The sequence below is a fragment of the Anomaloglossus baeobatrachus genome, chromosome 1 (genome assembly GCF_048569485.1).
Source record: "Anomaloglossus baeobatrachus isolate aAnoBae1 chromosome 1, aAnoBae1.hap1, whole genome shotgun sequence".
Taxonomy (NCBI): Eukaryota; Metazoa; Chordata; class Amphibia; order Anura; family Aromobatidae; genus Anomaloglossus; species Anomaloglossus baeobatrachus.
The window spans coordinates 360,996,909-361,013,356 of record NC_134353.1 but is presented as its reverse complement, the minus strand read 5'-3'; the positions used below and the strand labels follow the sequence as shown (position 1 = coordinate 361,013,356).

The 16,448-nt window shown below is 48.8% G+C and overlaps 1 protein-coding gene across 2 annotated transcripts in view; it reads left to right on the top strand.

The window, feature by feature from the left end:
• The window catches only part of MFSD12 (major facilitator superfamily domain containing 12), a 97,643-nt gene that overhangs the window by 61,279 nt on the left and 19,916 nt on the right, over positions 1-16,448 (top strand). The gene's annotated exons all lie outside the window — the stretch shown is intronic.

Below are 16,448 nucleotides of genomic sequence, written 5' to 3'. Positions count from 1 at the left end.
CATTTTTTACTGGAGTCGTTCTGTCTGGCTATTTCCATAGCCTTGCTAACTAGCTAGCAGCTCCTACTACAGGGTGACGGCAGGGAGTCATCCTGTGTCCATTGTTCCCACACCACCTCATTTCCATATCACAGGACATGGCCATGGGATTTGTTGCTAAACCAGTTGTGTGAAGGAAAGGGGGGGTGACACCAGGAGAGGGCTTCCTGACATACTTGAATATCATGATTTATCGTCATATCTCCGGATTTACCTCACACCTCCCCCCCTTTTGAGGGCGCTAGGGGGCAGCACACTCCGGTGTTCCCCCGTGCGCCCGTCCGCGACCTCTCCTTGTCGGGACAGCCCGTCTGCGTTACCGTGGTCACGGCCCCTTTTGTGGCGAATGGTGAAGTTGTATTGCTGGAGCGCAAGGCTCCATCGCAACAATCGCCCATTCGTCCCAGAGACGGTGTGCAACCAGCTGAGGGGATTGTGGTCCGTCTCCACGATGAAGTGGCGCCCGTATAGATAGGGTTGCAGACGCTGCAGGGCCCACACTATGGCCAGGCACTCCTTCTCCATCGTGGAATAGGCAACTTCCCTTGGTAACAGCTTCCTGCTCAGGTACAAGACTGGGTGCTCTTGGCTCGCAGAGTCCACCTGGCTGAGCACCGCACCGAGGCCGAAGTCACTGGCGTCGGTCTGTACTACAAACGGCCGCGTGAAGTCGGCTGCCTGTAGCACGGGCGGGCTGGACAGGGCGTCCTTTAGGGCCCGGAAGGCTGTCTCGCAGTCCATTGTCCAATCGACTGCAGAGGGCAGCTTCTTCTTGGTGAGGTCCGTCAAGGGCTTTGCCAGGCTACTATAGCATGGAACAAACCTCCTATAGTACCCAGCGGTCCCCAAGAAGGACATCACCTGCTTCTTGGTCCTGGGGGTGGGCCAGGATGCGATGGCTTCCACTTTCTCAGGCTCGGGCTTCAGTGTTCTCCCACCTACCCGGTGACCGAGGTACTGGACCTCGCTCATGGCCAGCTGACACTTTCCCGGCTTGATGGTCAAACCTGCCCGGTGGATCCGCCTGAGCACCTGTGCTAGATGCTCTAGGTGGTCCTCCCAGGTGGGACTGAAGACGGCAATGTCATCCAGGTACGCGGCCGCGTACCCTTCAAGTCCCTTGAGCAGGGTGTTGACCATCCGCTGGAAAGTGGCAGGGGCATTCCTCATCCCGAATGGCATCACCGTGGACTCGTATAGTCCAAATGGGGTAATAAAGGCAGAGCGTTCCCTGGCCTTGCGAGTCAGGGGGATCTGCCAATATCCCCGGCTCAGATCCATGATGGTCAGGTACTGAGCCCCGGCCAACTGATCGAGCAGGTCATCGATGCGTGGCATTGGGTACGCATCGGCGACCGTGACCGCATTGAGCCCCCTGTAGTCCACGCAGAACCGAGTGGTTCGGTCCTTCTTAGGGACGAGGACTACAGGCGAGGCCCAAGCGCTGTTGGATGCCTGGATCACCCCCAGCTTCAGCATCTCGTCAATCTCCTGGCGCATGTGTTGCTGCACCTCCAGGGAGACCCGATATGCTGAACGCCGGATCGGGGGATGATCCCCAGTGTCCACGTGATGGACAGCCAAGTCAGTCCTTCCGGGCTGGTTGGTAAACAACCCCCGGAAGGGGAGGAGGGTGGCCCACAGCTGGGACCGTTGGTCTTCCAAGAGCTGGTGGCCAACCTCCACATCCTCAATGGATCCGCCTGCCCTAACCTGGGCTAGCATATCCAAGAGGGTTTCCGCTTCTCCCTCCTCGGGCAGGTTGCACACGGGGAGCGCACATGCCTCCCGCTCATGATGTGCCTTCATCATGTTCACATGGAAGGGCTTCCGCCTTCCACGGGCAGGGTCCAGGGTGACCAGGTACGTCACAGGGTTGAGCTGCTGGTACACGAGGTATGGGCCTTCCCAGGCTGCCTGAAGCTTGTCCTGTGGTACGGGGACCAGTACCCACACCTTTTGACCCACTTGGTAGGTCCTCTCACAAGCGTTCTGGTCGTACCAACGCTTCTGATCGGCCTGGGCTTGAGCCATATTGTCGTGTACCAGTTGCGTCAAGGCCTGCATTTTGTCCCGGAAGCGCATGACATACTCGATAACCGACACTCCAGGGGTGGCCAAATCCCCTTCCCAAGCCTCCTTCACCAGAGCCAGGGGGCCCCGCACACGTCGCCCGTACGGGAGCTCAAACGGTGAGAATCCTGTTGAGGCCTGTGGAACCTCCCGGTAAGCAAATAACAGGTGTGGGAGATACCGCTCCCAGTCACGCCCATGGGAGTCGACCAACATCTTAAGCATCTGCTTTAAGGTGCCATTGAACCGCTCGCACAGGCCATTAGTCTGTGGATGGTACGGGCTGGCCACCAGATGTCGCACCTGGACTTGCTTACAGAGGGCCTCCATCAGCTGGGACATGAATTGGGTCCCCCGGTCAGTGAGCATTTCCTGGGGAAAACCCACTCGGGAGAAAATCTCCAGCAATGCGGTGGCCACCTTGTCAGCCCGAATGGACGACAAGGCCACTGCTTCTGGGTACCGGGTGGCATAGTCCACTACCGTCAGTATGAAGCGTTTCCCGGAGCTGCTGGGGATGGCCAGCGGGCCGACCAGATCCACAGCCACCCTCCTGAAAGGCTCATCGATGATTGGCAGAGATACTAGTGGGGCTTTGTGGTGTGGCCCCGCCTTCCCCACTCTCTGACAGGTTTCACACGAACGGCAGTAGGCAGCCACATCGGCCCCCATTTTTGGCCAGTAGAAATGCTGGTTTAACCTGGCCTTGGTCTTAGCGATCCCTAGGTGTCCGGCCATCGGAATCTCATGTGCGATCCGCAACAACTCCGTCCGGGACGGATAGGGTACCACCAACTGTCGGTCCCTGGGCCACGCCTCCGGTGAACCCTGCTGGACCGTGGCCCGGTACAGCCGTCCTTGGTCCCAGACCACTCGCTCCGGGTCCGAGTCCGAGGGAGGCTGTGCCGCCTGCTCCTTAAGAGCTTTCAGGCTGTCGTCAGCTTCTAACGCTGCCTGAAACCCCTGACTAGATGTGGCCAGAATCGACGAGACTGTCACATCTTCAGTCAGTACCCCGGGACCTGTGTCCTGGCCTCCACCTGACTCGGCTGCCACTTGGTCAGAAGGGGAAGAGCTATCGGACCTCCGGGAGGCCCCTTGGCTTCCAGCACTCCCACTGCGGGTGACAGCGGCCACAGCCGCTGCGACCGTGGGTCGTGCCTGCTCCTCCTCCGTTCCTGACCAAGTCGCCGGTTCAGGCAGACCTACCTGGCTTCCTGACACCCCGGTTGTGGGGGAACCATGCACCGAGATCTTACCTGGGAGCACTTCCGCTCCTGGACCGGCCCCAATCTCACCTGCCTGTTCCCCTCCTGCAGCAACAGAACCCCGCTGTGAAATCTCTGGGGACCCCACATTTGCTGTGGTAGCCCCCACCCCACACACTGGTCCTCCCCCTGCAGCACCCTGCTCTCTGCTTATCCCTGCAGAGGGCAACAGATCCCAGCTCACAGGCTGGTTACTTGTAGAGGCATTGTCACACCTTTCTCTGACCCCCTCCCCTGTCACAGCTGCAGCTGAGTGTGTGTCTATGGTGTCTATGCAAGCAGAAATATCAGAGTTCACTCCCTCCTCCCTTACATCATTCATAGATAACACATTAACATTGTTAGGAGTCATGTCAGTACGGGCTGAAGGTTCAGCCCTTGGGGGGGGCCCAAACTGGGAGGTTATCTGCCCCAAATCTGTCCCAAGTAGCACGTTTGCAGGGATCCGATCAGTTACCCCCACCTCTCTCACCCCTCGCCCTGCGCCCCAGTCCACATAAATGTCAGCAACAGGCAGCGCCGGGTCAATGCCTCCAATCCCGGAGACAGCGAGGGTTTTTCCAGGGATCAAGTCTTGGGGGGACACCATCTCAGGCCGCACCAGAGTCACCTCCGAGGCGCTGTCTCGCAGTCCTATGGTCACAGACCGGCCGACGGTGACAGGTTGGAAGCTGTCCAGGGACCTACCACCACCCCCACCCACACAATACACCTTGGGCGGCCCTTGGGACGGGGACGGAGCCGGGGCCTTGGGACGCTGAGGGCACATGGCCTTGAAGTGTCCAGGTAGGTTGCACTGGTGGCACCGTTTTGGTTCTGCCACGGGCCTGGAGAGGGGAGTTGAGGGGGACACCCCCTGCAGTCTAGGGGCAGGTGGGGCAGTCGCAGAATTCATCTTACCCCCTCTCCAGGTGCTGCTGGTGGCCGCTCTCCTGGCCTCAGGGGCCCGGTTGTTGGTGTAGTCATCGGCAAGGGCAGCTGTAGCCGTGGACCCCTTTGGCTTCTGGTCTCGGATGAACTGGCGGAGATCCTCAGGGCAGTTCCACAAGAGTTGCTCCGTGATGAACAAGTCCAGGATCTCCGGTCCGGTGGAAAGCTGCAGGCCTTGGGTCCAGTGGTCGGCAGCTCGGGCAAGTGCCCGCCGGTGGTCAGCCCAGGAGTCCTTTGGTCCCTTTTGCAGGGTCCGGAACTTCTTGCGGTAGGACTCCGGAGTGAGGTTGTACTGTTGGATCAGGGCCCGCTTGATGGTGTCGTAGCCCTGATCTGCCTCAGCAGGCAAGTCCCCAAGGATATCCAGGGCCTTACCCCTTAGACGGGGGGTCAGGTATTTGGCCCACTGGTCCTTGTTCAGATGGTGCTGCAAGCAAGTCCGTTCAAACGCAGTCAAGAAAGAGTCCAAGTCTCCATCCTTCTCCAGCACTGGGAAGTCCTCAACACGGACCTTTGGAAGTTTGGTGTCTTGAAGGTCACGTGTGGCTGATGAGGGCCGGAGCTGAGCTAGCTGCAGCTGGTAGTCACGCTCTGCCTGGCGCTCTTCACGCGCTGCCTGCCGCTCCGCAGCCTCAGCCTCACGCGCTGCTTGCCGCTCTGCCCTGCGCTCTGCCAGGAGTCCCTTGTAGCCCTCCTGGTCTCCAGCCTGGAGAAGGGCCATAGCCATTTGAAGAAGGCTATCCGAGCCTCCCAGGCTCGGTGGAATGGCACGTGGTGATCTGCGGCCCGCTGCTGAGCCTGGTGATTCACTGTCCCTTGCAGAGCGGAGGGCTGGCATCTGGCTCGTTGAGGACCCTTGGGTGAGCTGCTCCTCATCTTGTCCATAATTGCCAGCTTGTGCGCTGTCCTCTGCAGAACGGTTTTCTGGCGTCGAGCTCCTGGAGGATTCGTGGGCAACCTCCTCATTACTGCCCACAGCACCGTCCTCCCTCTCTTCGGCTCCTGCTTTAGCATTGGCCAGTTGCATAGCTCTGCTCCTGGTGCCATCAGCCATTCTTGCAGACTTTTGGTCACTGACACAGAACTGACACCTAATGCCTCCACACACCTTACAGTATCTGCACTCTGACACTCTAGTGTTGAGCTAGTCTGAAGACCCCAGCAGCCACAGCTGCTGCAGGCAGTCTTTAGTGTCTGGGAGTATGGGTCTCACACTCACACACACTATTATCTCGATCCCACCGCTATGCCACCAATATGTCACAAACCACCGGGGGGGTCACTCAGAAATCCCCCGCGCTGGCTACCAGTACGTCACAATCGGGGGGTAACAAGTGGGGGTCACCCCTCCTTTATACCTCCCGACCGACAGACAGAGCACGTGACGCGCTCTCTAGCGCCCCTCTTATAGTCAGGCCAATTATGGAATTGCCCGACAATAAGCAAGGAGGCCGCTATACTACTTATGCCGATTATTGAAGGGTCCCCGGTGAGAGTAAGGTATATATTCCCCCGACCTCCGCGGGCGGAATATATAATATCTTCCCGAATCTCACTGGCCTCCCCACAATAATCCTTGGCACAACTCGCTGCCACCAACCGCTTCACGGTAACTATTAGCCGAACACACAGACGTGGGATTCAAGATCGAGATAACAGAACAGCCCAAGATTAATTATATAATTTAATCAGCCTAAAGCACACTAGAACTACAATATATACAATAGGGAATCTACAGAATATACATATGTCAGAGTACAGTTACAGATAAAGCATGGTTTACAACAGGTATGCAATTCAATCAGTTACCTTGTGCGTCTGGCCACAGGGGGGCGCTGTAGACCAGGTTTCTAGGAACTCCCGCAGATGTTTCCTGCACGTGCCCCCAGCGAAAGAACCCTGGAAAATGGCCGAAGTAGGGTTATCAACCTGGGCAGATCCAGGTCCCCTCCTACCTTCGTGACCTCACAGGGAAGCACTGCCACTCCCCCTGCATGGATCAGAATTATCCAGCAAAGGGGATATTGGCCATAACTTTGCCTGGGAGCGTCGTAGGCAGACGCCAATGCTCTCATTGTGACAGTTATGAATTTAGCTACAGAACGAGGGGACTCATGACCTGTCTGCCAGTTCCCCATTGGCTGATATCACGCCTGGGGCATTTCCCAATGTCCTGCTCCCATAAAAAGGGGGTGCCGGCATCGTCCACATGCGGAGACACCATTTTTATGGTTGCCATATTTATCGGAAATATGGCTTGCGAGATATGAACCATTTTTTACTGGAGTCGTTCTGTCTGGCTATTTCCATAGCCTTGCTAACTAGCTAGCAGCTCCTACTACAGGGTGACGGCAGGGAGTCATCCTGTGTCCATTGTTCCCACACCACCTCATTTCCATATCACAGGACATGGCCATGGGATTTGTTGCTAAACCAGTTGTGTGAAGGAAAGGGGGGGTGACACCAGGAGAGGGCTTCCTGACATACTTGAATATCATGATTTATCGTCATATCTCCGGATTTACCTCACATCAAGTAATGCATAAGTGGGAGGATATTTTGTAGGGGTCATCAGTATTCCTTTCCTCCCCCTATTACCTGTGCACTAGAAACTTCTGATATATTTATGTGCCATTTGAATTTTTAATGTGATTTTAATAAAGTATATTGTTACAAAGATGGATCATTAGCTACATAAAATCCAATGGTAATGAGATTTTGTGGAGGTGTGTAAAAAAAAAAAAAAAAATATTTTATTTCTTGTGATTTTATATACAGTGAACAAAGTAAATGCAACACTTGTTCTCGCTCACATTGTTCATGAGCTGAACTCTAGGATCTAAACGTTTATTTATTTTTTTATCTTTGAGGCCTTCATTCAGTAAGAAATTTGTCCAAATCTGTTAGTAAGCACTTATCCTTTGAGCTAATTAATCTATCTCACAGGTGTGGCGTATCAAGGTGCGGATTAGACAGCATGATTATTGCACAGGTGTGCCTTAGGCTGGCCACAATAATGGGCCACTCTAAATTGTGCAGTATTAGGCGGCTTTCACACCTCCGGTTTTTCCTGTGCGGCACAATCCGGCACTTTGGAGGAAAAACGCAACAGTTTTTTTTTTTTTTTTGCTGCCAGTTGCGTTTTTCCTGCATAGACTTTAATTAGTGCCGCATGGGCTTGCGTTCCGTCCGTTTTTTGCCGCATGCGGCAGATTTAGCCGATGCGGCGGCCGGATGGAACATTGCCTGGCACGTTTTTTTGTGCGGCAAAAAAAACGCATCGCGCCGCATCCGACCGATGCGGCAGATTTTTCAATGCATGCCTATGGACGCCCGATGCGGTGTGATGTGGCAAAAAACGCATCCGGCCGCCGCATGCGGTTTTTGCCACTGCGCATGCTCGGTAGCATGCCGCAAGCGGCAAAAACCGGACGGGCCGCATTTAAAAAACTTATGCAACGGATGCGGCTTTTTCGCCGCATCCATTGCATAGGTTTTAAAGCCGGACTGGCCGGCTCTGCACCTACCGGATGTGTGAAAGCAGCCTTATCATACAGCACAATGCCACAGGTGTCACCAGTTTTGAGGGAGCATGCAGTTGTCATGCTGACGGCAGGAATGTCCACCAGAGCCGTCTCTAAAGGTGTTTCACAAAATTTGACAGTATATCCAACCGGCCTCACAACCGCAGAGCACGTGTGACCACACCAGCCCAGGACCTCCACATCCAGCATCTTCACATTCTTAGACCGGCCACCCGGACAGATGCTGCAACAGTTTGCATAACCAAAGAATTTCTGCACAAACTGTCAGAAACCGTCTCAGTGAAGCTCATCTGCTGCTCGTCATCCTCATCAGGGTCACTACCTGACTGCAGATCGTCATAACCAACTCAAGTGTGCAAATGCGCACATTGATGGCTTCTGGCACGTTGGAGAGGTTCTCTTCATGGATAAATCCTGGTTTACACTGTACAGTGCAAATCAGAACTGCATGTATGGAGTGGTGTGTGAGCAGTTTCCTGATGTCAACAATGTGAATTGAGTAGGCCATGGTGGCAGTGGGGTTATGGTATGTGCAACCGTATGTTATGGGCAAGGAACACAGGTGCATTTTATTGATGCCATTTTGAATGCACAAATAACGTGACAGTATCCTGAGGCCCATTGTTGTGCCATTTATCCACAATTATCACCTCATGTTGCAGCATGATAATGCACAGCCGCATGTTGTAAGGTTCTGTACACCATTCCTGGGAGCTGAAAACATCCCAGTTCTTGCACGACCAACATACTCACCAGACATGTGTAATGACCCAGAAGGAGCCATTACAAAAGTTTATGCATGTCAGTCTGTAGAATAATGTATGGTTTTATGTATTGCCAGGTGTCATTCTGTCAAATGTACTGTAACTGATTGCTCCAATTCCACTGGAGAACAGCAGGTGGTGGTATGTGTTCTCAAGGGACTGTATACACTGCAGAATTTAGGCAAGTTGTATTTTAGAGGCTTTTTTTATGATTGAGCAGTTTTTGATCAATCAACCCAAAAGACTCATAAATATCAAAGCTTAATATTTTTGGAAGTTGGAGTTGTTTTTTTTTTTTGTGTTTTTTTTTTTTTTTTTTTTTTTTAGATTTGGCTATCTTAGGAGGATATCTGTTTGTGCAGGTAACTATTACTGTGCAGAATTATTAGGCAACTTAATAAAAAAAAAACAAATATATTGGTTTACTTGGTGAAAATAAACAAGTGAGATGGAAATATAACTGCACAAAATCTAGAAATAAACAATTTGACATGCAAAAACAAAACCTAAAAATATAGCCACCTTTCTTTATGATGACACAACAGCCTACAATCCACAGATTCTGTCAGTTGCTTGATCTGTTTACGATCAACATTGCATGCAGCAGCCACCACAGCCTCCAGACACTGTTCCGAGAGGTGTACTGTTTTCCCTCCCTGTAGATCTCACATTTTATGAGGGACCACAGGTTCTCTATGGGGTTCAGATCAGGTGAACAAGGGGGCCATGTCATTATTATTTTTTCATCTTTTAGACCTTTATTGGCCAGCCACGCTGTGGAGTAGTTGGATGCATGTGATGGAGCATTGTCCTGCATGAAAATCATGGTTTTTTTTTGTTTTTTTGTTTTTTTTTTTGAACGATACAGACTTCTTCCTGTACCACTGCTTGAAGTTGTCTTCCAGAAACTAGCAGTAGGTCTAGGAGTTGAGCTTCACTCCATCCTCAACCCAAAAAGGTCCCACAAGTTCATCTTTGATACCAGCCCATACCAGTATCCCACCTCCACCTTGCTGGAGTTGGAGTGGAGCTCTCTGCCCTTTACTGATCAGCCTCTGACCCATCCATCTGGCCCATCAAGAGTCACTCATTTTATCAGTCCATAAAACCTTTGAAAAAATCAGTCTTAAGATATTTCTTGGCCCAGTCTTGATGTTTTATCTTATGTTTCTTGTTTAAAGGTGGTCGTTTTTCAACCTTCCTTACCTTGGCCATGTCACGGAGTATGGCACACCTTGTGCTTTTTGATACTCCAGTAACGTTGCAGCTCTGAAATATGGCCAAACTGGTGGCAAATGGCATCTTGGCAGCTTCACGCTTGATTTTCCTCAATTCATGGGCATTTTGCGCTTTTTTTTTTTTTTTTTTTTTTTTTTTTTTTTTTACCCAACATACTTCTTGCGACCCTATTGGCTATTTGCCATGAAACGCTTGATTGATCGGTGATCACGCTTCAAATGTTTGTCAATTTCAAGACTGCTGCATCCCTCTGTAAGACATCTCACAATTTTGGACTTTTCAGAGCCTGTCAAATCTTTCTTCTGACCCATTTTGCCAAAGGAAAGGAAGTTGCCTAATAATTAAGCACACCTTATATAGGGTGTTGATGTCATTACACCACACCCCTCCTCATTACAGAGATGCACATCACCTGATTTACTTGGTAGTTGGCTCTGACGCCTATACAGCTTGGAGTAGGACATGTATAAAGTATCATGTGATTAAAATACCAATTTGCCTAATTCTGCACACAGTGTATTAGAGGATATTGATCAGACATCCATCGCCTGGTCACTATGGTAAATGGAGAGAGTTTGCAGTTGAGACAAGCTGGGCTTGGGGTGATATGCAGGGTGACTAGGGCTGCTAATGCCCTGCACCTTGCCAGACAGTCTTTTCAGAGCCCATCGCAGTAGGACTCAACCAAAGTTATAATTTTTCTATATCAAAACACAGTCCAGTTGCCAACCAACGAACGCCTGTATGGAAATCCAGTGTGGCAGGTAAATGCTTCAGAAGATGTAAGCAATCAGTGTTATCCAGAAAGAGTGAACTGTTCATATCCGGGTCTGGTTTGCCTTATTCCTACCTACAGCATACAGATGTACCCTGGGAACAGATTTGGAGCTACAGATAGGAGCAAAATGATGCACAAAACCTTAGAAAACCCATACCACCCACGAGGCACCTATATCTGGGCCTAATAGTTACATAGGTTGAAAAAAAGACCTAGGTCCATCTAGTTCAACCTTTGACCATCTAGTGCCTCCACTTACTAGCCAGGTGTGATCTATGTTCCACATGTCACCCTTTGACCATGTTTGGGATGCTCTGGCTTTTTCATATACAACAGCGTGTTTAAATTCCTACCAATATCCAGCAATTTCACACAAAGGAGTGGACCAACAAGCCACAGGCCACAATATTGTAAAACGTCTATAGTTGCCAGCTTAAGGCACACCTGTGCAATAATCGTGCTGTCTAGGCAGTATCTTACTATGCCACACCTGTGAGGAGGATGGATTATCTCGGCAAAGGAGAAGTGCTCACTAACAGATTTAGACAAATTTGTGAACAATTAGATAAAGGCCTTTTGTGTACATAGAAAAAGTCTTGGGGTTCACCTCACGAAAAATGGGAGGAAAAACAAGTTGTTTTTTTTTTTTTGTTGTTTTTCAGGGTATGTTTATTTTAGTTGTGTTTTCCATGTATAATTTCTCCACCTTTTCAGTTTGGTCATTACTATGTGATTCTATACCAATATATATTTCTTTGCTCAATCTGCTTCATTTTCCCACAACATATTGATATTTTTATAGTACTGCACATGATCATGACCCTTTTTGCCTTTAACACTTTATATAAACTTGGATTGTCCATGCTTGCATGCGTTCTAAATGAAAAAGGAAAACCTCAGGTGGGTACTAATCTCCTGTCAGAATAAATGTGCCCAATTTTTAATTTTCCCTATATAATTTGTAGACAGAGCTGTGAAACCCTCTTGCAGCATCAACTAACATGCATATGTTTATAGAAAGGCCTTTAGTCTGCACTGATTTGAGACGAGGCTTTAAAGCCAATGACTGGCTTGCCTGGTGTCACCTTACTAAATATTTTTAGGAGGAATAATACAGTAATGACAATGTTACTGCAAAATTCTTCCCTGACAGGTCTTGTTTTAGGAAACTTACATTCCCTTGAAAACCATTTCACACTTGAACCCATAGATAATGGAATAAGTGATAAACTTGTCATGGCTGACCATAACCCAGTTGTAAACAGTGTATACTTGCCCTGCACACTGAGTCACGCCAGGCTAATGTCACTGGGATTAGAGGACTAAGCTGCTAAAAGGTGACCAGTGCCTGTTAACAACTTAATACTACAGCGCTCATGAAAAAGGCTACACAAACCATGAATGCTGACAACAAACTGATTGGCGTAAACCTATACTTCCTTCAAAAGGGATCACTGGCATCACAAGGGATACTCCGCCGCTAAAGGCTAATTTTCAAACATGAATTTGACTACAAAATTTACTTTTTATTGCTGGTCGGTAATAAGGGGGAAGAGGAGATGGCATGAACTGCTGTGGTGCAAAAAAACTTGCAAATGTTAATGTGGCACATGTAAACAAAAAATAAAGGCTCACAACCAGCCGGATTGTATAGACCAGGCTTTTGGCTTTCATTTGTTGTCTGTCTGTACACCCTCCAGGATAAATTGAGCAGTTATTTTCCAACTCCCTGCCCACATTCAGGGTTTGGTTTGTGGTTTTTTTTTTTTTTGTATTTTTGACGCCAAAAATATGGGACATAAAAAATGCAGAGTTTTAGGTAGGGGCCACACGGGGACTACTGCGATCCTTGCATGACACTTTGCTCACGCTGGCAGCACAGCAGGAGTAGAGTGTCATGCAAGTGTCTCTGCTACTGAGGTCCGATATGACCACAGCTGCGGAGGGCGGGTCGGCACAGGAGGGTAGGGACGGCGCTGCGGAGGGGAGGGATTTATTTCCCTCTCTCCTCCGTAGCCAGCTATTACCATTCTTGCTCTGCACACGCATTGCATTGGTGTAATGCAAGTGAAGTGCAATGTTTCTCTCGCCCCATACACTTCAATGGGTGCAAGAGAAACCAGGATCACACTGCACTCGCAGCATGCTGACTATTTTCTTGGTCAGATTAGGGCTGAGAAAATAATCACTCATGGGTGCTGGCACATAGGCAAATATTGGTCAGAGTGGAATGCGATGTTTTTATCGCATTCCACTCACTCCAATTTTCACGCCGTGGGTCTTGGGCCTTACAGTTCATGCAAAGTGGATGGGATTTCTAAAAATTATTTTTTTTATTTTCATTCCCCCCCCTCCCCTTACCCTCTTCTGTGGGTCGTGCAAAGGCTTTGCTATCGTTGGTGCTATTGAATGTATTGCTCTTCAGGAGCAGTTAGTATTTGTTGCAGTTAGCAAGTTTTGTAAAATTGTGCAAAACTATGATTTGTGAATCTGTCTTTTGGCTGTTTTGTGGCTGCTTTCCTGCTAGTACGGTTTTGAAAGTGTAAGATGTTTGGTTTTTTTTTTCAATAAGCTTTATGCAATATGTACTCTAGTGCTAGTAAGAAATAATTATTTTATTAGCTGGACATAGTGGGCACACTTCTAAACAAAATGGACAATTTATTATAACATATTCCCACATAATGTGAATCAATTTTCCACTGCAGATTTGGACCCTGCCTGCACACTTAAAATCTACAGGGTAATGGGGAAAATCGTATGTAAAAACTGTCCTATGTATCTGTTGGAATTGTGCTATCACACATGGTCAAAATTCAAGAAAAGCTCACCATGATTACTGAAATAATTGAAACTGACAATCCTTTTCAATTTACTGAATATCAACTAATAACCTTGCTTTTTAAGTTGTTCAGCAGGGGGGATGACTTGTGAAAATGGCCTAAACACAAATAATGGTCCCCCTGGAAAGACTGAAAATAATTTAACTTAAGGGACATGTCAAACGAAGGTGTTCTGTAATTGCTATCACAGGTGTCTACAAACTTGTAAAGTAGTAGTTGTGGTTTTGGCATGAAGGTGTGCCCCTCACTGAACATGGAGCAAAGAAGGCTAAGATATTCAAGAGATTAGAAAGAAAAGTATACACAAACATGGTAAAGGCTAGAAGATGTTCCTGTTACAGTTGCACATATTCAGAAGATTCAGGCGTTACTAGCAAACTGAAAAGGGCCCCTGTGCAAGAATAATTTATGGGCCTTTTGCAGTCCAATAGCTCTTTAAAAACACACAATTCCATTTGGTTTGGTGGTAGAAATGGGTCCCCTGACAGATTGCACCAATGATATGTCCGCCCCTGTGTGGGACTGAAGCCAATCTCCCTGGGCATGACTTCAAGAGTAAAACTAAAGATACAGACAATGCAAATGGTAACCAATTTGTTATCAAAGAGCCAAGAACAACTTCCTTAGAGATTGGAGGGGAACTTCAAGATCTGTCAGTCTTGGGCAACATGGACTTAATGGAACGTGACCGAGGTGGAAATTGCTGTTAAAGGCAAATCGCAAAAGGCTTGGCTGGAATTGCCAAAATGCATAATTTCAAGCTACAAAGGTTCTTTGGACGATGTTGATATGACTGGGGAAAAATCTCCAGTTTTGTCTCATCAGCATTATGTTCAAATGCAAAAAATGAAACATACAAAGGATAGAACTTTGTAACTACTGTGAAATATGGAGTATTCACTGTTTTGGGGCTGCGTCTGGTACAGGGTGTCTTAAGATTTCGTTGTACCATGCAATGTGCAATACAAGGTAATATTGTGGTACGGTGTTAGGCTGCTTTCACACCTCCGGTTTTTGCTATGCGGCACAATCCGGCAATTTGCAGGAAAATCGCAACCGTTTTTTTTGCTGCCGGTTGCGATTTTCCTGCATAGACTTTAATTAGTGCCGCATTGTGCCGCATGGCCTTCCGTTCCGTCCGGTTTTTGCCGCATGCGGCAGATTTAGCCGATGCGGCGGCCGGATGGAATGTTGCCTGGCACGTTTTTTCGTGCGGCAAAAAAACCCGCATCGCGCCACATTCGGCCGATGCGGCGCATTTTTCAATGCATGCCTATGGCGGCCGGATGCGGCGCGATGCGGCAATAACCGCATCCGGCCGCCGCATGCGGTTTTTGCCACTGCGCATGCTCAGTAGCATGCCGCAAGCGGCAAAAACCGGACTGGCCGCAAAGGAAAAACTTATGCAAAGGATGCGGTGTTTTCACCGCATCCGTTGCATAGCTTGCACAGCCGGATTGAGCCGCAGAGCTCAAGCCGGATGTGTGAAAGTAGCCTTAGCCAGAAAAATCAATTGTCATTCTTGGGACATAGTATTTCAAAGTATTTAGGAGTAATTCCTTTTATAGGCTAACCAGAAAAAATATATTAGCAAGATTTCAGAGCACCAAGGCTCCTTCAGGCTGAATTACAAATAAATTACTGAGACAAAATCACATTTAAATGAATGTTACAACAGGACATGGGAAAGATGATGCCTCCTAAACATAAGCTGAGGAAATCAAATTAAGGGTTTTTGTTAGAAATGCAGATGAGTTGGAAGTGGTCTGTTCAGATCACTTCTGAAGTTCTTCTGGTGGAGGTGTGAAGTGTCCCATGTAGTGAGTCATAAAACCAGGTGTTAAATTGAGCACAGATTCAAGACTAAAGGTACTGTCACACATAACGAGATCGCTAGCGAGATCTCAGCTGAGTCGCCGTTTGACGCAGTAGCGATCCCGTTAGCAATCTCGTTATGTGTGACACTTACCAGCGATCAGGCCCCTGCTGTGAGATCGCTAATCGTTGCAGAATGGTCCAGGCCATTTTCTTCAAAGGCGATGTCCTGCTGTGCAGGACACATCGTTGTGTTTGACACTGTGTGACAGGGACACAGTGACTGCTGAGATCGTTATACAGGTCGCTACTGCGACCTGTATTGTTCCTGCATCGCTGGTAAGATCTGACTGTGTGACATCTCACCTGCGACCTCCCAGCGACTTACCTGCGATCCCTATCAGGTTGCATCGTTTTCGGGATCGCTGGTAAGTCGTTGTGTGTGTGACTGGGCCTTAACACAGCATTCTGGAATGACATGCTGTCCAAAATCCGAAAGCTTGGTCTGAGCACAGGTCATGGATCCTCCAACAGGACAAGGGCACAAAGCATATACAGCTAGAATGGCTAACCGTAAAGCATTGGCCTATTCTGAAGTGGCTTCTGTGATCCCTGATCTAAATCTTATTGAACATCTGAGGATTGAGCTGAAAGCTGCAGTCTTGAACACACTTCAAACCTAACAGCTTGGAACCATTTACTCATGAGTGGAGCAAAATACCTTTTGGACAAGTGTAGACTTGTTTGAGAGTTAGGCTAGTTTCACACTTGCGTTGAACGGTATCCGTTGCATTGCATTGTGTGACGGATGCGTTGCATATAATGGCACAATGGATGCAATGGATCGTACAAAACAAAGCTTTTTTTTTTAATTTTTTTTTTTTTTTCTTTAGTTTTACCGGCAGCAGACTATTGTGAACGATCAGCTGATCGCTCTCAAAAGTCGGCTGCCGGGCGCTCAGCTGAGAGCTGACATGCCGGCGGCCGGGCGATCAGCTGAACATTCGGCCACCGAGAGACAAAATAAAGTTTGTGATTTAAAGTAAAAAAAAAAAAAACAACAAATCAGCATGCGCAGTGAAAGGATTCTGCCGCTCAAAAAAAGTGACATGCTGCATTCCTTCCGCCCGGCGGAAGGAACGCAGCCTCGGCCA